This window comes from Bidens hawaiensis, unplaced genomic scaffold (assembly GCF_021521415.1).
Source record: "Bidens hawaiensis isolate Kalapana, Puna unplaced genomic scaffold, B.hawaiensis_p1.1 tig00038606_1, whole genome shotgun sequence".
NCBI lineage: Eukaryota > Viridiplantae > Streptophyta > Magnoliopsida > Asterales > Asteraceae > Bidens > Bidens hawaiensis.
In genome coordinates, this window is record NW_027496782.1 from 155,956 (window position 1) to 176,172 (window position 20,217).

General features: G+C 33.6%; 1 pseudogene; it reads right to left on the minus strand.

Moving 5' to 3' along the window:
* Positions 1 to 17,696: 17,696 nt before the first annotated feature.
* Positions 17,697 to 19,376, minus strand: LOC143590489 (9-cis-epoxycarotenoid dioxygenase NCED1, chloroplastic pseudogene; annotated as a pseudogene).
* Positions 19,377 to 20,217: the final 841 nt, after the last annotated feature.

Sequence of the window (20,217 nt, forward strand, 5' to 3'; positions counted from 1 at the left end):
GTAGTGAGAAAGTTACTTGAGAATGAACCAATTTTGGTTGTGTATCATCCCAAACAAAAAGCATGACATAAAAGAGGAACATAAACTATATGCAATGCATCATCATATATTCAAAGCAAAGTGGGATTAGATGCCAAAATATTCCTAATTTCATCGATTACCATCGAGAATTAATAATGCTTACATGTCACTGCAATCGCACTTCCCTTCTTCCCTGCTTTTTCCAAATCTCTTTCAGTTCCTCTTATATATTTGAGAGAAATTGTGGAGGTGAAGATGAATAAAAACAAATATCGGCACGCCATGTGGTAATAAACTCAACTGTTGAAATTAACTACGTACTATGGTATGGCAAACCATGTGGTTATTTAAGTTCCATAGTTGAAATTGGAGAGAGCATTTATTTAACTTAATTAGATGGTCTTGTCAAGTGTGGTGATTATAGTTGGGCTCATTTATGTTAATCGTTAAACCCAAATAAAATCTGGTATTCGGCCCAAAACAGATTCGAAATAAAAAAGTATTTAGTTGAAACTTGAAAGGGTATTATAATATGCTGACTTGGAGAAGTTGAAACCAGTGCTATCATTTTATGTATGCTTTAATCCAGAGTTGGTCACAATTTCAGGTTACAATACCGCACAAGTGGAGGTTGCTTACAATATAAAACACCTTGCCAGTTTATAACATTAACCAGTTTTGTTTTTGTTGGATCTATATACAAAGAGAAAGGGAGGTGTAGGTGCAGATGAATAGCATGCCATGCCATCCGGTAGTAAACTCAATTGTCGAATTAAGCAGATCATGTGGATACCTTAAGTTGAAATTAACTACTATGGCTTGACAGATCATGTGGTTATTAAAGTTCCATTGTTGAAATTGGAGAGAACATTTAATTAGATCTGTCCTGCATGTGGTTGGTGTATTTTCGATCATTTTATACTTAATCTCTCAAACCGCGACTATGAATTTCGCAGGGTAGCTTTACAAGACAATTTCCTTTATTCAACTTCTGGATATTAAACACTAATTCATTGTTTGTTTGGGCTCATTTATGTTTATTGGGCTCAAAAGACCCAGACCCGGCCCATAGTTGAAAGGGGTATATATATACTGGAGAAGTTGAAAGGGCACCAGACCACCAGTGTAATTATTTTATACATATACTCTAATCATTGGCTACAATTGGAGGTTGCTAAGGATAAAAAAAACACCTTGCCTGCATGTCTATATTATAACCAGTATTTTTTTGTTGCTTGCATGTTTTCTTGCGGGTCTTTTTGAGTCTGTTTTCTCACCAACATGCCTACTTGTACACTCTAATGCATGGGTCATCATATTGCCTCTGAAAAGTACCTTTATTTCTAGGTAATTTTATCAAGCTTATCCATGTGGAGAATTGGGATGCAGATTCAAAGATAGAGCCAACACAACCATTAGATGAACCTAGCTAGGTGAAGTAATTATTTCTAAATATGTTCACCAACCTCTCTAAGTTTATAAGCTAAACAGTAAACACCATTTATTATGTGTCTTATCATTTATTTATTACTGGAAACCAACGTGTGCCACTTTCGCGCTAGCACATCAAAACTGCTTTCATCTAGGCTTCTCTGGTTGCTTGATTCTGTATATGATCAGCATGATAAGACTTCCTTTCTTAGTTTCTTGTATCTTTGGGGACTATATCTTTTAGAACGCTTGTTGAATTGATTCCAAGCTTCTCCTTCTTTAAAGCAACCACCTTTTTTCTTTTTTAATATACACTTTTATTGCCTAGCAAATTTTATTAGTATATCAAATTAAAGGATTACAAACTAAGCATGTTTGATTACTCCTGGATTTGGACCATGAAAGAAAAAGAAGTGACAAACAAAGATAGACTAGCATAGCTAGCCATCTAATCAGGACTCAAGGCATGAGTAAACAAAGATTATGTATCCGTAAGCAATGAAGGATAAAACATATATAGGACCAAACAATGGAGAAACATATTACCATTGTCTTCAGAAAAAAAAAACACATCATCCTGAGAGCTGGAATCCTCAAAGTCTCTAGAATTTTGTTAACTAGAAAGAATGTTGGCCGTTGCTCATTCCTTGGTTTTTATATGAAGTTTGGGATTTAAATATGAAAATGGGATTCACTTAACATGTCATCATGAACTGTGGGCCCACACATATGTTTGGCACCTGTTTTTGTTTGTATGTTGTATCTGATGAGAAGTTTTCTGGGGATGTTGAAAGGGTATCTATGTACCCTGAAGAAGTCCAAAGGGCACCATTTTATATGTATTGTTCAAATCGAGGAGGCGTGCGGTTGAATTAAATAAATTTCTGTTTGATTCGTTGAACAACTAGTTTGCTAATTTTCTGTGAACAAGTGACATTTTGAACGGCATTCTGCATGTATCATATACTTGAGGAATATTCCCTCATAAAAAATTCTTACGGATCTTGCCAAGGCATTTATAGTGGGGTGTTTGTCCACCTACGTGGCACCCTAAAAACGCCCTACACCACTACACCTCTCTAAAATTTGTCATTGCCCATTTGCAGCGTCATCGCAAGAACGGGGTTTCCAAAGTTTGCCATCATCTTTTGCATTTAATTGCAATAACCAATGAAGATCATAAACACCTTTTGCATTTCATTTTTAATTTATTTAAACATTATTAACTAATGTGGTGGAATGAAACCATTACGCATGAAAGGGGAAAAGCCCACGTGTCTACATGGCGCTAATGTGGCATGAAAAATGGGCGGTCTTAGCTCCTCCACTACGGATGCCCTAATAGGTCATAAGTTTTCAATGAAGTGTGTTGCTTATAGTTTGTGTATTTTCATTCATACTCAATCTATCTCAAATGGTGTATTAATTTCGCTTGTGTTTATAATTTATGAAATCACAATTCAAGAACACGATCTTGGGTAGGCCAAAGTGTAACAAGGGCCCAAGCCCTAGCTTGAGTTAAATGGCCCTTGGGCCAGCCTATTAGATCTATATAAACATCATTAGGTTTTATTTATGTGAACTTATATATTTTTATGTAACACGTTTTAGACTTGGGTTTTATATGTATTATTATGTTTGGTCGGGTAACTTACGCAGCTACAAATAGTCTCCAAGAAACTGTTTCATTCACAACTCACAAGTCACAACCGTTGCAATGATTTATAACAGCAATTATCCCCGCCATATTATTGTATAAATACTTGGTCAATATTTCGGTGTTCATCAACAAGATTGATCACAGTCATCACACTTTGATTAATCCATTAATTCAATTTATGTTCATATACATTATCAATCGTGTGCGTATATTGTATTTTGATATCCAAGACAGCCTTGCACACAGAAGTTGAATACCAAAAACGCTTTTAGTTGAAAGGGTGTATGCTGACCTGGAGAAGCTGAAAGGGCCCCCCAATGCCATCAACTTATGCAGACTCTAAACTAGAATTTGTCACAATGCATGTCAGGCTACAACACTGCACAAGCTGAGGTTGCTTACGATAAAAAAATTAATTAATTAATTAAAAAAAACATCTTCCCTGTTTATAGAATAACCAATTTTCTTTTTGTTGCTTACATGTTCTCTTTTGGGTCTGCTTTTCCACCAACATGCCTATTTGTACACTCAAATGCATGGGTCCTCTAGCATAAGGAATTAATATTATTTCAAAGATAATTTTATCAAACTTTCCCATGCAGAGAATTGGGATTCAGATTCAAAGAGAGAGCCAACAAAACCATAAGATGAACCTAGCTAGGTGAAGTAATTATTTTCTTAATTTTTTTTATTAGCGTCTCTAAGTGGAAGACTGTTATAGGCAGGTGTCCCGTGCAATTCAACCAAAATTGAAAACCAATGTGTGCCACTTTCAAGTACTTGATTCTGTATCTAATCAGTTTGATAAGACTACCTTTCTTGTATCTTTGGGGTCTGTATTCCAAACTTCACCTTCTTTGAAGTGACCAGACCAGTACCTTTTTATTTTTTTTTGAAATAGACTCTGGAAAATTTTATTAAGATACATGCTAAGCATGTTTAGTCACTCTGGGACATGGACCATGATAGAAAAAGAAGTGACAAACAAAGATAGACTAGCATAGCCATCTAACCAGGACTCAAGACATGAGTAAATAAAGGTTATCTATCCAAAAACAAAGAAGGATAAAATAAAGGACCAAACAATAGAGCTGAGAAACATACTAGTATTGTACCATTGTCTTCAGAAAAACACTTCATCATGTGAAGAATTCTCTAGTCTCTAGAATTTTATTCAGTAACAAACATCACAATAGAAAGAGTGTTTGTGCTCATTCCATTGCAGAAAAATATCCTGTGAAGGTGCCTTCAGTTCCTTGGTTTACATATGAAGTATGGGATTTAAATATGAAAATGGGAACAAAATATCCAGGTAGTTCACTTTACAGGTCATCATGAACTGTGGGCCCTTACATATGTGTGACACCTGCTTTTGTTTGTATCTTGTATCTGATGAGAAGTTTATGGAGATGTTGAAAGGGTATCTATGTACCCTGGAGAAGTCCAAAGGGTACCATTTTATATGCATTGTTTATATTGAGGAGGCATGCAGTTAAGTTCAAGAAAATCCGTTTTGATTCATTGAACAACTAGTTTGCTTATTTCCTGTGAACAAGTGACATTTTGAAAGGCCCTCTGCATATATATACTTGAGGAATATTCTCTCATAAAGTTCTTGTAGATCCTGCTAAGTAAGGGCATCTGTAATGGGGCGTTTGCTCACCTATCTGTCGCCTCAAAAACACCCTACGTCACAAAACCTCTCTAAAGATTGGGCGTTGCCCTATTGCAGCGTTTGCCACCAACTACCTTTTGTATTTAAACATTACTTTAACTATGTGGTTAAATGAAACCATTACGCATAAAACTGGAAAAAGCCCTCATGTCTACGTGGCGTTAACATGTCATGTAAAATGGGTGTTTTAAGCTCCTTCACTACGGATGCCCTAATAGGTCATAAGTTTTGTTTGTGGGAACAAGCATATTCCTTAATTTAAGATTAATCGTATTAAAATATGTTGTATAATTTAAGTACCTGGATGATTAATTCGATCATTGCAAACCTGTAATCTTGATTTCAATCTTGGTTTCTTGAACAATTGCCTGGATTAATCTCTGAATCGTGAACACTTTCATATAAACCTGTTTACGGGTTACATGCAATGATTTATCGGATAAGACAGAGATTTTCTACACATGAAATTGGATTTTGAAGAATCTGTGTATGTGATGAGGAACAAGAGAAAGAAGTAACCGTCCTCTCTATTCTATGTATTCGATGAAGTTAGAATAATCCAAGGAATGAAAAACATAGATTAATACAATCCAAATCCAATTCCATTATGAGCCCAAATAAATCAATTAAAAGCCCATTTAACATTACACTTAAGTCTAAGTATGAAACCAAATAACAAAGCCCAAATAACATTATTGTTAAGCAAGTCCACAATCTCGCGTCACCTAACTCGTTTAATCTCTTAACGTCATTTCCTCTATCGACAAGTTAATCTAATAACACTAAAATAACCATCAAATTATACCTTCAAGATATAATAAGCATCGCTTATATACATGTATTTTAAGCATGTGTAAGTTATTAGCATATCATCCTAAAGTTAAGTAGACCTTAACGTGTTTAGTGAAACAGCTAATGCTGATTTATTTAGTTTGTGAGCCAAGTATGTGAGTACCACGTACATCACGAGTCCAAGCACATATTCATTTTTGGTCTAAAAGATTACTGTATCTGGTTAATAATCAGACTATATACTTAATTATATGTAGAAGAATATCACGTCCTTAATTTAAGATGATCAATAATATATAGAACTGTATATCAAGAATATTTAACATTTCAGAACTCAATCCGATCGGACCAATTTAGTTCATCTCTATGCGACAGGAAACGAGGGTCAGGCTCATCCCAAATACCCATTTTTAGAAAACTTGGTTAACTATTTGTTTGTTTTGTTTAATTAAATATTAAGTGCTTAGTATATTAACCTTTAACTCATTACAAACAATAATAATGTTCACCTGTCAAATTTCTATATTTCTCTTCCCTTGTTTAATTATCTGTTTTATGTACCTTATAGCAAACAGATTTGCAGAACGTGCCATTGTGCCAAACAATTTGCAACCGTTTCAGACCAATTTTGAAACTAAAAACAAGCTTAATTTAAGATAGAATTACCAGTTGCACATTTCATCTATAAAGTTCTTCCTAGTTTTTTTATGCAATTACAGATTTCATCCATTAAAATTCCGTCGCTTATTTATGACAGATCTTATTTGTCACAATATTACGTCAAGTCTTGTCAATAAAAAGTTAAGAAGCTGGTTTTTAATGAATGCATTTTATAAAGTTTTTCCTAATTCATAACTATTTGCCCCTATACATATAGAAATTTGTTAGTATTTGAGGAATATTTATTCACTATCAATCTTATAGCATCCCCATACATAGGATTTGTGTCGTGACCTTCCAATACACAAGTTGTGGGCTCAAACCTGTTGGTCTTGCATGACCATGTAGGTTCCTTAAGTAATACCCATGACGTGTAATAGTTCCTCATACTAGCAAGGAAGGGGCATGTGGCATGTTCAACATCTTCAAGCTTATTATATATATATATACAGCTAAATAAAACTAAATACTAAAGAGTAGATTTAGCAATAGATTTTTCTAACAAAAACAAAACTAAATAGAAATGATGTTTCAAAGTTACTAAACTAGTTGACATAAAACTTTTACTTTTAAAGTTTAATTAAAAGTTTTAAGTTTTTTCAATGTGGTCACTTGTATATAAATCTGCTACCATCGTATATGCTAATGTAACATGCTGATCGATTGATGGTTGACTTGACTTGTCAGTCAGGTTAAACTAAAGGTTTGAAACTATTAAACGGTTTGTGTTTGTGGGTTTACACGAACAATAACTGTTTTTCATGAAACAAATGTGTAATTTGTTTACACGATGCTTTACCGTTTAAATTTACCTATTTAATGTGTGCGTGCCAACAAATTTTAACTTTGACATAAAAATAACTCAAATTAATAGTTTTACTTATTATTTAAAACAAACTTTTAGAAACTAAAAAGGCAAATAAACAGGTTAACGTGATTATGATAACCATCAAGTGTTTGTAGTAGGTACCTGAACTCGTTTAGACATCCAAATTAACTCAAAGCCTCAAAATACGTTTCAGTTTCAGATTCATTATATTATCGTATATTATGGTGGTATGTTAATTATCGTACAAAATAGTTAACGTTTCTTGTCAATTACTTGTGACATGTGAGACTCGAAGAGTGAGATGTTTTCAATTTTTACAGAGTTGAGCATCATCTCGAACTGGTCATAATAATGTAAAAACGTTTTAGGGTAGAATGAGTTGACGCGTGTTGTCTGCATCATGGGACACGCAGATGCCATATAAATGATATAACGTATCCAAAATATAATTAAACATTTTTTCGCCATACAAATAATTTTATGAATAATCTAATTTATTATTCTGCCACCCCGGGAACGACTTGAGTTGATTTTTGACTTTGTAGACATGTTTCTATTTCTGACAAAACAGCAGATCTCCACGATCTTAGAACCTTAACGTGGACGCTGTTAGCCGCATTTTCTTTCGATTGAACATGTGCTTTTACGATCTGTCTTTTTTATTAGTTTGTTACGTTATCACTTCTTATCTTGCATCTTAATTGAATAATTTCTGACGGAAATAACTCACGTGGTCATTTTGACCACCGTACTTAAATAAATAAACCAAAACCACAATCAAATAGCAAACTGCAGATGCATTTTTCTTTAAATGTGTGAACTCAACATACCTCATTGACAAAACATCATGCCCATGCACTGTATTTACGTTTATCACTTTAAGATTTAATCTTTTGATGAAATTAAAGAAAGAAAATTAGGTTTTTTTTACTTAAAGAAATTTTTTAATAAACTAGAAAACAAATTATAAAAAATGGTACCGTAAAAACAATGTTCGCCACATCACCACTTCCTCCATCATTCATCTTCACTACTCAATTTATGTTATACGCAAGTTATACATTGAGAATCAATGTACAATTTAATGATCAAGAGATCTACGTCTAACTGATACAACCAAGCATTTAACAAAAAACTTGGCCCATTAAAGGCATAATACATCTATCTAATCTAACTAATCTATTAAAGCAAAACCAATTTATCCATTTGTTCATCTTCTAGGCTGTCCACCTAAGCTTCCATGTCATCCAACTTCCATACTTCTAATTTCTACATAATTAAGCATTTAATTTTAATCCTAATACTAATCACAAACACACGTGACCCATTTATGTTTTCTAACCCGATTATCATTTTAGTATATCCATTCATATTTCTCAACACCTCCCAAACCCTAATTCTCTTACGGCGCTCTTGATCAACCGTCTAACGATGCTCGGGATTCTTCAATATTTCCGATCGTTTTATGACCATCCTTATTCTATATCTCATTTATCATATTGTTGATCAATTTCTCAAATAACGCTAAAATCCAGTTTACACTCCATCTTCAATCGGCCCATGTTCAAGCGATGTTCGACCATAAAGTCTTCAATCTTTCGGTATGTTAATTTTAATATTTTTTTTAAATTATTAATTAAAAAATATATTTTATAGTATTTTTTTAATACAAAAATTATATGATTTTTGACTTAAATTTTTGTTTTTTTTTCATCAAATAATTTTTTTAACTATGAATTTGAAATGTTTACCCTGATGATTCATTAATTTAATTATTATTTTTAATTAATAATTTTAATTACGCTATCACTTTTAGATTTAATCTTTTGATGAAGAAAATTAGGTTTTTTCACTTAAAGAATTATTTTTAATAACTAGAAAATAAAATAAAAAATGGTACTGTAAAAACAATGTTCGTCACATCACCACTTCCTCCATCATTCATCTTTACTACTCAACTTATGTTATACTCAAGTTATACATTGAGAATCAATGTACAATCTAATGATCAAGAGATCTACGTGATCTAACTGATACAACCCACCGCTTAACAGAAAACTTGGCCCGTTAAAGGGCCAATACATAATCACAATAAGAAAAGATTACCAAACCTTGTTAAACTTTTAATCACACAATCCAACCCGTTCATAATGAACTCCATCTATATTGCAGACCAAAATCTTACGCGATACAATTAAATGTTTATGACAAAAGTCTCTTGTATTAACAATAATCCCGCAAGAGTTTATTAGGAGACTAGATACAATGAGGGTAACATATAACTTAATCCACAGCGTGTTATACGTGATTGTCGTCTATACGACGTAAGTAACTCCAAATGTAATATGGAGAATAAATACCAGAATTACCTGTAAAAAAATATTTAGGGGGTGTTTGGGATTGCTTATTTTCCCCTCCTTTTAACTTTTTAACTTTTGCAAAAATGAGAAAATAGAAAAAGATGTTTAGATAAGTGAAAAGGACTTTAGGTTTTAACTTTTCATTTAGTGTAAAAAAAATGATTTTGAAAAGTCAAGAATTTGTGACTTTTGGGTTAAAAATGCCTATGTACCCACATAAGCTAATCCAAACACTTTTTTAAAAACTCTTTTTCAAAAGTTATAAGTTATAAAAGTCCTTTTAATCAAAAGTCCTTTTGAACTAAATAAGGAATCCCAAACACACCCTTACATTTATAAATAATCATAATCCTTGAAGCGTGAAATGGTAATTTAAAGGACGGGTTCGGACACGCAATGTCATTCCACCCCAAGGTATTACAAATTACAATATGACACGTCAGCGTAATAAATGTTTTAAATATTTATTTCAATACTAATAAATTTTGTATTTATTATTTAGTTATTTAATAGTTATTCGGAGATGTCGAGTGAACATGCGATGTGGCGTACAATGCTTACACCGGTTCTAATTCATGCCTACCCTTTTATTTTTAGCATACATATATGCTTCCCTTTACTCCCTTTGTCCTCACTTTCCTTTGTGTAGCCCTAGCTTATTTTTGGGCTATTAACATTAGTGTATCTATTTTGTTCATCTCTCAATACCGTTAACCATTGGAACACAAAACGATGTTAACTTCTTTTACTTCATGATCTTAATCATATGTTTCCTTGACTTTATGACCTTTTACCATGCTACCAATTTTCATCACCAATAGTGTTATGGCTTCAACCTCTATATATATGTCTTGATATAACACATCATCATATTATATTATTCATTTAACTAAGATAAATGTTAATTTGGTAAAAGATAACTAATTTAACTAAGATAAATGTTCTATTCGTGTTTTATTTTATGAGATGTCCAAAATTGTTTATTATAACTCAATATATACTTCGAGCTAGGTTAATTATTTATTCTGGTGCATCAACAGCTGGGCAGTGGGAACTGATAAACTGAAGTACTGCGCCATCTATTTCATGAATTAATACGTATACTAATATTTGGTCCAAGACCCGCCACGTGCAGGTACAAGGTTATCTATCCTATAATGTCAGACAGTCAGACTTATACATGGCTAGTATTCATTAGCAATAAACTCCTGTTCATTTTTTAACCTTGCATCATTTCAATATGAAATGTTAGAGAGTTGTGGGTGACGCATACATTGACGATTGCAAAGCTGATGTGGACATGAGTCAAATAATAAGAAAAAGAAATTCATTTGGGCCCACAATGTCTTTCGTTGTGTCATGTGTTTGCCTAGCAAAACTACTTCGTAACACGGTCAGTCGAAGTTTGGCTCAACAAAATAAGAAAAGTAAAAAGGGAAAATCCTTAAAATAGTCCATCTACGAAATAAAATTTCAACTTTTTCCTCTAAACTTAATATTTTCTAAAAATGGCCATCTCTAACTTATTTTTGACCATGTATTATGAAATCTAACGCGTCTTTGACGAGCTGTTAGCATAACACGTCGTCAAAGACGCGTTGAATTTCCTAACACATGGTTAAAGACGCCAACACGTCGTCAAAGACGCGTTAGATTTCGTAACACATGTTTAAAGATGAGTTAGGCCTCAAAACACGTAGTCAAAGATATGTTAGCATCAAACGCGTAGTCGAAGATATGTTTGCCTTTTTGTTTGTTTTTTAATATTATATTTTTATTATAACTGTTTTACTTATATTTGTTTTTTTCATAACGTTTAATATATAAAAGTTTTATATTATTTTGAATATACTGACGAGAAATTTTTATTTTTATCTAGGGACCGACATAAATTTTATTTAAAACCGAGTGGGGTCAAATTTTATTGAATATTTCGATATTGATTTGGCACAGCTCGAGTTTGAGTTAGTTTATGTCGGTCAATAGGTAAAGGTAAGCATGTCTCGTCGGTATATTCGAAATAATATAAAACTTTTATATATTAAAAGTTATAAAAGAAAAACAAATATAATTTAAACTAGTTATAAAAATATAATATTAAAAAAACAAACAAAAAAACTAACATATCTTCAACTATGTGTTTGATGCTAACATATCTTTGACTATGTATTTGGAGGCCTAACTCATCTTTAACAATGTGTTAGGAAATCTAACGCGTCTTTGATGACGTGTTGGCGTCTTTAACCATGTGTTAGAAAATCTAACGCGTCTTTGACGACGTGTTATGCTAACATGTCGTCAAAGACACGTTAGATTTCCTAATACATGGTCAAAGATGAGTTAGAAATGGTCATTTTTGAAAATATTAAGTTTAGGAGACAAAGTTGGAATCTCATTTTATAGATGGGCTATTTTGGGGATTTTCCCAAAGTAAAATAAACAGTCATTTCTGTATGGAAGCTCTAATAGTTTGAGTTCAATTATATAAAGTACGGAGTTAACTTTTTTCTTTTCTAAACGGCTATATCTACTTTTAAATTCACCTAATACGTGTCCTGTATGATTTGAACCCTCAATCTCAATATTAAGTTAACAAGTAGGCATGTACTATAAAGAAGTTGAAAGGGCAACTCTTATCGACTTATGTTTTATGCATAATTAAACCATAAAAAGCTCAATCCGGTTAAGAACATATATCAATTTTGCCATATCCCTCTTTTTGGGATGAAAATCTCATCTTGACATTTTTCTTTCATTTATATGAACAGTTGAATTCACTAGATAATGTTGATTCCCATTCAAAAATAGGTTAGTTTTACATGTTATACTGCACAAATTGTGGTTGTTTAATAATTGACAATCTCAGTACGTGGTTCATAGAACTAGTATGCTCATTTACGTATGCAAAGACCGTTGTTAAATATTAAATGCTAGCATGTTCTGCAGGCAGTTCGAATGAAGCTGTTTTTCTGCATGTATTCCTAGCATGTCTATTTTTATACATGTTTGTAATATTCCCTCACAAAAATTCTACGTGTCAAATGTGGAAACCAAGAGGTTTATGTATTCTTTTAACACTAAGCGTTGATTGAGGCATGACTTCTTTGGCTCTTGAACTAGTGCTGACGTGTGATAAATCCTCGTACTAGTAAGGGACACGTGGCCTTTCGGCTCATGGTCAATGCATAAACAACATGGTTAGCACATCCCGAAACATGAAAAGTCAATGAGTTTGGTTGCATGCCTGGAAAAGTTTAATAATCTAAATGTGTATGACTATATATATAAAACTATAAAAGTAATTTGTAATCGTAAAGCAACAATGAAGAATCATAAAATGGACTTATAGTGAAATAGTTAGGTACTTCATTTACAATCTAACTAACGATGAGTTGACCATGTTTACTCATCATGACACATGTAGTTGCTATATAAATATAGATACCTTTTTTGGTGTAATGGCGTGCCCTTAGTATTTAGTTGGTTACCTCTCCCCCTAGCTAATAGAAAATAAAAACTGATGGAAGGGCTTAATTAGAGCTTCTCTAGACTTGCTTATTTTTATTGACCTAAGATTGTTAGACACGGAGTAACAAATAAATGTTAAAGGTAATATTATATAAATATAAATCAAATGTTTAACATTCTTGCTTGTAAAACCGTAGTTACAATTAACAATATAGTCATACAATTATACCGTAAATATATATCATTGACACACTTAATAGTTTTTACTTGGTAACATAGCCAAGGACAAGGACTCTGATTTAGTACATATAATTGTCAAAGCGGTACTAGTTTTTGAAAACCGGTCGCAATCGCCAGTTAGTTTCTTGTTTCTCCTTCATTTGTCGAAAATTCATTCTCGCCGTTGCTCCGTCAAACACGTTGCTACATCAGATCCAAAGCAACCATCATTACTACAACCTCAGCCGCTGCATCACCACCACTAAATGTGTAAAATCTCGGATTTTTCGTACTTGTATTCGTTTACATAAAACCCGATTCAGGAACATTATTCGGATCCTTATTATTAATAAAATTAAAACATTTACAAGTATTCTTTAATGTATTTTCAATTCATATCCTTTATGTTCTTAAAGTTGTTCATTCTTTGTTAAACTTTAAAATATTTAATATTTAACCATTTAATAAAGTTCAAGGACTAAAGATGTCAAAAACCAATAGTTTTCCTTCCCCACCCGGGCGCCGCGCGGCCACAAGGGCCCTAGATTGTGCGTCTAAATGATCAAATCTTTATAAAATTCTTTCGAGTTTACTAATGTCATTCACTAGCATTGTGCTGACATATTTTTAAAAGTATTTTCTAATGATGAATAGGTTGTGGTAAGGATAGACTGTTGACGAACTCGAGGACTCCATAGGCAATAGAAGAGAACTCTGATCACTCAAATTATTTTGAAATCATTGTAATAGTCCGAACAATATTTGTAACTGCGCCAAGGGTATTTAAATCCTATGTATTATCAATTAATCTTTTAAATTAATATTTTATTGTTCAGAATAGATAAACATTTTCCTGTTGCATAACATCTCAAATAAATAAAGAGGTATCAATTTTTGATCATTCGCTAGATCCCTAAGGCTAGGTGTGATATGCGGAGAGTAGTGGCAGATCTAGCAATGACAAATTAACCCAAACTCGAAGCATCCAGACGAGTATACCTGAAGCCCGATGGGTATTAGCCTAGATATGAGATTAGTTTTGAAATATTCACGAGTACGGGTCGGGTATGATATTTGGTGATACTCGGCTCAATTACCCAAATACACAAACTCATTTACCCGAACTATGTACCCGAATTGTAAACCCGAAAATTTTTAATTGTTAGTTTTATTTTTCCTCAACCCTCATCTAATAACACTTCATTTTTGTGGGTTCATTATATGATAAAAAAAACTATTTAAAATATGTATTTAAAAAAAATATTATTTATACCTTATATGTTATTAAGTTTATACATAAAGTTATATAAAAATTATAGTGATTTTATTTATTTATGATAGCGTTCATATATGTATGTAATGTGTTAGATTTATATTTGTAATAGTTCATATATACATAAAATATATATATGATAAATATAATGATTAAAAATATACTTTGAAATCTTAACGGAATTTTTTTTAAACAAACTAACAAATCATGGGTATTCTTGATACCCGATGGGTAATGGACTAGGTATGGGACTGAATTTTACAACTGGGTATGGGTCTAGGATCCAGCCCGAACCTGGTCCATGCCATCACTGGGTAGATCTTGAACAAAAATGCAAGGGTATCTGAAATTTTTATTTATTGTACAATCGTACATTAAAAAACATGATAATAAAAAAAGTTAAACATATATCTAATAGATTTTTCCTTTTTGAAATTTTAAAAAAGCTTGAAATCGAGTCATTATACCGTCATATATGAACAATTCCAATAAAACTCTCTTTAACAACTCCGAGTTTATCAAAATATCTCACAGCTATAGCCATTTGTTCCATTAAAGATACATCAATATACTCATCTACTAACAACCCAATCACATTGTCTTTAAGTTCTTCGCAAATGATTTTAGTTACTTCTTTCACAAAGCATCCGATAATCTCTTTTTATATTAATGGAGCTGTCAATTTATTTTAATTTTTTGCATTCCCTAATGCGTGCTTACGAACATTCAGGTTATTATCATTAACTAACTTTAAATTTCAAATAAAAAGACCTTTACAAAGAGATTTTAGTAATTCATCATTAGCACGGATATTCATTAAACCATTCTACAACAAAACGTCTTCACTTACCATAAAAGTCTTTGAATAGAAATATGACTACGTAGTTGAAAAGCCCCATTAACAAGATATGATATTCTTATGTCATTTAATTAGGGTGATAAGTAGCAATATGTGGCCTATCAAAAAGGATCCGAAGAAAAATCATTCAAATTGATTGTCTTTGGTATTGAATGAATTGAAGTTGAAGAAATATTTGGGCCAATATAATCATTTTCTTACATATCATTAGCAATATTTGCACTTCTATCAAAGTCATCATTTTTTTGGAATTTTCTTTTAAAAAATTTACTAATAAGAACTTGTTTAGAGTGTGATTTCATCCTACAAGTTTCAAGTTCCCTAATTTTAAAAGAAACACAATGTGAAGTTTAGTCAAATACATAATACCAACTAAAATTAATAACTTAACCCTAGCCTACCAATTTCATCCCTATAGACAAATACAATTTGCACAAAAACCCTAAAATCCGAAGCGAACAAGATACAAACAATTAGAAGAAAACTTTGGTAAGATATTGATCAATGATGGAAGGTAGTGGTGATGAGCGCAGAGCACATGCGGAAGCGACCGACGGGAGGCGGTAGCCTGGTCACTAGTGGGCAGGTGGTGGTGATGAGTGCAATCGGAGTCACGCTAACTATTTATTCGCTTTCTTTTTTTTTTTATGTTCAAAGACATGCCAATTGACTTGTGCTATTAATTAATATGTGAGCTTTACCTGAAACCTTTTTGAGGTGTTCGGCTTTGAGGGGTGAGGTGTTGGGCTTTTAATAAATTTTGAGGGGTGTCTCAACAGATAAAACGATGAAAAAATCAAACTTCACACAAAAAGTTTACCCCTAGGCTTTATTTAGAACGCCATTGGCAGAGAGGATGTTTCGATCCATGATATCAAAAACTAATTAAGGGATTATTTGACAATCTAGACTCTAGTGCGAAATTAATAAGATGTCTAACTGCTTGAATCATTTAACATGTTTATGAAATTTAATTAATAAAAGACTTTATGAGTCATTGAGAGATATAACCAAACACACTATCTCTCTAAATGATTTAAAAGTAGTCTCTTAATAAAATTATTAAAAGACTAGTAAACATTATCTAAATAAAGGAACCTAACTAGAAAGACGTTATTATGACAAAAGTAGAAAAATAGAAATAATGTTACAAAGCAAAGAAGGAATACAGAACATTTTTTAAAACTAGAGTGATGAATGTGGAAACAATGAGAGCCAATAGGCCAATATGAGTAAGGGTTTGAGGGTCTGCATATCTCTGCTGGTTTGATTAGTAGCCTTTGATCAATTATTATTATTATTATTATTATTATTATTATTATTATTATTATTATTATTATTATTATTTGCTTATGTCATCCTTGGCCATCAGGAATAACATTTTAAAAAGAAGAATATTTGTAGCGTATATAACGAGGTCGAATTTGGATTGATGTCGATATGCTGCTACCTACTTCCCAAGAAAACAGGCTTTCCTAATAATTAAATTAATATATAAAATATCTCCCCGATCTTTTCTTGGTAACGAATTTAGCACCGTTATGCGCAATCTGTGATAATAATAAATAATGTAAAAAACCGTAATAACTTGTATTTTAAATAGGCTTTTTAAATATTCAATTACTTAAGATGTGAAATCACTCAATCAGCAGTGATGCTACCAAATGAGCTACTAACGATTTCTTAGAGAAGGTTGTCAGTTCAGGTCTAACGATGTTATCAAAGGAGCAGTCTAACGATACCATAGTGACTTTCTTCAGACAAAGTTGTCAGTGTAGATCTTGTTCGTAATATTATAAATACCTTGGTATGAATGCTCAATGTTCATTAAAATATAACCGGTATTAATTTATTATTTTATATCTTTCAGTTTTGGGCCGATTCCAATTATATTAACACACATTTTGTGCCTATGGATAATATAAATATTTCATTATTAATATTTTATGTCAAAAATATCTAGAACTCACCCGATATCAACTACCTTATAACCGTTAAGAGGAATACATATTTAATTGCATTAACAGAAACCTAACGTGTCAAAACTGAAAATCTAAGACAGATATTGTAAGCTGGAGGAAAATGAGGGGTTAAATTGAAATAACGACTTACTTTGTTGCTTTTTACAAACAATAATAATTATATTATTTACAAACTGACTGCTTAACGATATGTACTCCATGCTTTAGCGATGGTACCCAGATGGTAAATGAACCAAGCTGAGCTTCAATTTATACATATACAAAAGCTACAAACTGGTCCCTCACCTTTTAAGTAATTCCAAAACGAACCCTAAATATTTAGAAACTGCTAAACCACCCCAAAGTATCTGCAAACCATCTCTCTAGCAAAATTGCTTCTACTATTAGAGTAGCTGTACACATATCTTGAATATTATTATTGGAACTGGTGTCGGTATTGGAAATAGGTAATTTTCGACGATTTTTCTTTATGCTTGCGTCGACAAGCTTTTGGCGCTTATAAATGTTCCATGGAAACCATATGGAACCCTCGACGGGAGCTTCACGGTCGCCTCTAGCTGTAATGTGATGGCATTGACGATTTGAAGCTCCGATTGCGATGTTTTCTCGTTGTGGACAAACGATAAAATGTGGCCGTCGTCTTCACCTTCGGGGTTAGAGTCTTTGGGAAGAAACAGAGGCTCCCCACCACATTTTTCGTCTCCGTAGATGAATTTCTTTATTTCGCCCGTGGAGAGGTCCACTTTTGCGAACCCCGAAACTTTCGGCCATGGGTCTGCTATCGCAAGGTATGCGAATTTCGACTTGCGCCCTAGAAGGTTTTTGTTTACCATCCCGGCTTCCAAATTAACGTCATTTTGGGGCGAAATGAGCGCCCGACGAGTGGATTTTCCAGTTTTTGGATGAAGCCTAATTTCCGATAGTACACTTTTCAATTCTTCGTTACTTTCATTAAAAATGGAGTCCGCGGGCGTCATGCAAGACCCGATCACGACAACTTCGTTGGTTTCGGGTTCTTCCCAAGCGTTCCAAAGATGAAAACAGAAACAATCGGGAACATCAACCCATTTGATCCCCAAATCATTTTCGGCATACTTGTCGGGAACACCAAACCGCGACACTTTCTTTTTATCAAACACCACAGGCGACCCACCCGTGATCATCTCCGACATCTTGAACACCACCTGGTGGTCCGGGACCACAACGAAATTCTTCGTGATTGCGAAATCATGAACCATAGTGAGACCCCCCAAATTAATCGCCACTTCCTTCGATTTTGACCCATCAGGTGAAAATCGAAAGTATTTTAAGTAAGGCTTATGAATTACATCATAACTCAGAGCAAAAAGCACACCCGAAACTGGATCCAGTTTCAGGTGAGCAATCATTGTAGACTTTAACTGTCCGTCAAAGTTATACCGCCCGACAGTTTTCAAATCCCCTGTCGGGGTAACCCTTACTTCATACGGCAAATCATCTTCGGACATAGCCAAAAGCCGATTATTAAAATAAACCAAACCCGCATTCGCCACACCTATTCCTTGACTATGATCCACCAACCCGCATAACCCGCGCGCATAAAACAGCAACAATTTAGCAATACCCGCATGACCATGAAGCTCCCCAATAGCTTTCGGGAAAACTGATTTCCCGATCGCGCGTTCTTGAACAAGCCTCTGCGTCTCCGTAAACCGACAAGCGTAGCTCGCCGATCCCTTATCGAACTTCACCGCGTAAATCATACCATCACCATCAAACAAATGGTGACCCGAAGTCGGCTCGAACATCGGGTTGGCCCCGTTTCGCAAGTACACACCGTCGATATGGTTCGGGATTGTCCCGTCTACTAGACAGTGTTGCACCGGATGTTCCGGGACCGGGGAGAAGTTTCCCGCAATTTGGACATTGGGGTCGACTGTTTTGGGTAACGGGTGTTTCTTTTCGCGTTCGAGTAGCGAGTTTTCAATCGCGTCCAATGCGATCGCGGACGCCTTTTGAAAGAAGTTCCATGGTTTTGTAAGTGGGGGTTGTTTAGGGAAAGTAATGCCAGTAGGTGATTGAAGAGCGGACTTGATTGTTTTGTGTTTATTATTAGTATTATGTGAATATATGATTGTTATGGGATTGGGTAAACTAGCAGAGGCCATTGTTGTAACTGGAAGCTATGTGGTAAGGTAGCTTCCTGTAAGGAATTTGAAAGTGAGAGTGAGTGGGAATGAATAATAATATTGTGGTGTTTTGGGATGAAAGAATGGGAGGATATTAATAGTGGGGGAGGTCCACCTTAAAACAGGCATAGGTGACCCCGTGTTGGATGGTTTAACAAAGGCGATGCAAAACATCGACAAGCCAAATATATTGCTCGTCATCGGTGTATTAATATTATTCTACTATAATTTTCCAACAAATTCTATTATTTTATAGATGGAGTTTTTTTTATATGTCTTGTTAGTGTTTTTTTTTTGTGTTTGAACACATTTTTAACTTTATCAAACTATTATGTTACGTTTTCACACATGTATGTATGCTGTATAAGACTATAAGAGCATCTATAACGGTTTCGGTTTGATTGTGGGGCTTGTCTGCTTGATGAAAAGAGAACGGATAGGGACTTATGTGTGTTGAAGTCTGCTTAGCAGGTCGTTAAAACCTATCGAAAATGAGTGGAGCCATGCAAAACGGTAATAACGTTTTATTAAAAGAAGAAACATGAAATTTATAAATTAAATCGAAGTTTTTAATTAAATTTATAAATTGAAATTTTTTGTTAAATTAATATAAATAATATGTAAGTTATTAAAACACAATTAAATAAAAACGAATAATCTGTATTTGCATAAGTCTTGTATCGTACTCTCTTTCTCATAAATCATCTTGTTCGAAATTGTCTTCCGAAAGAATATATGTAGTGTACTCGCCTTCAAATCAGTTGTTGAAATACAATCGGTTGTAAAATTCTGACATGTCGTTAAAATCATCTGGCTCCTA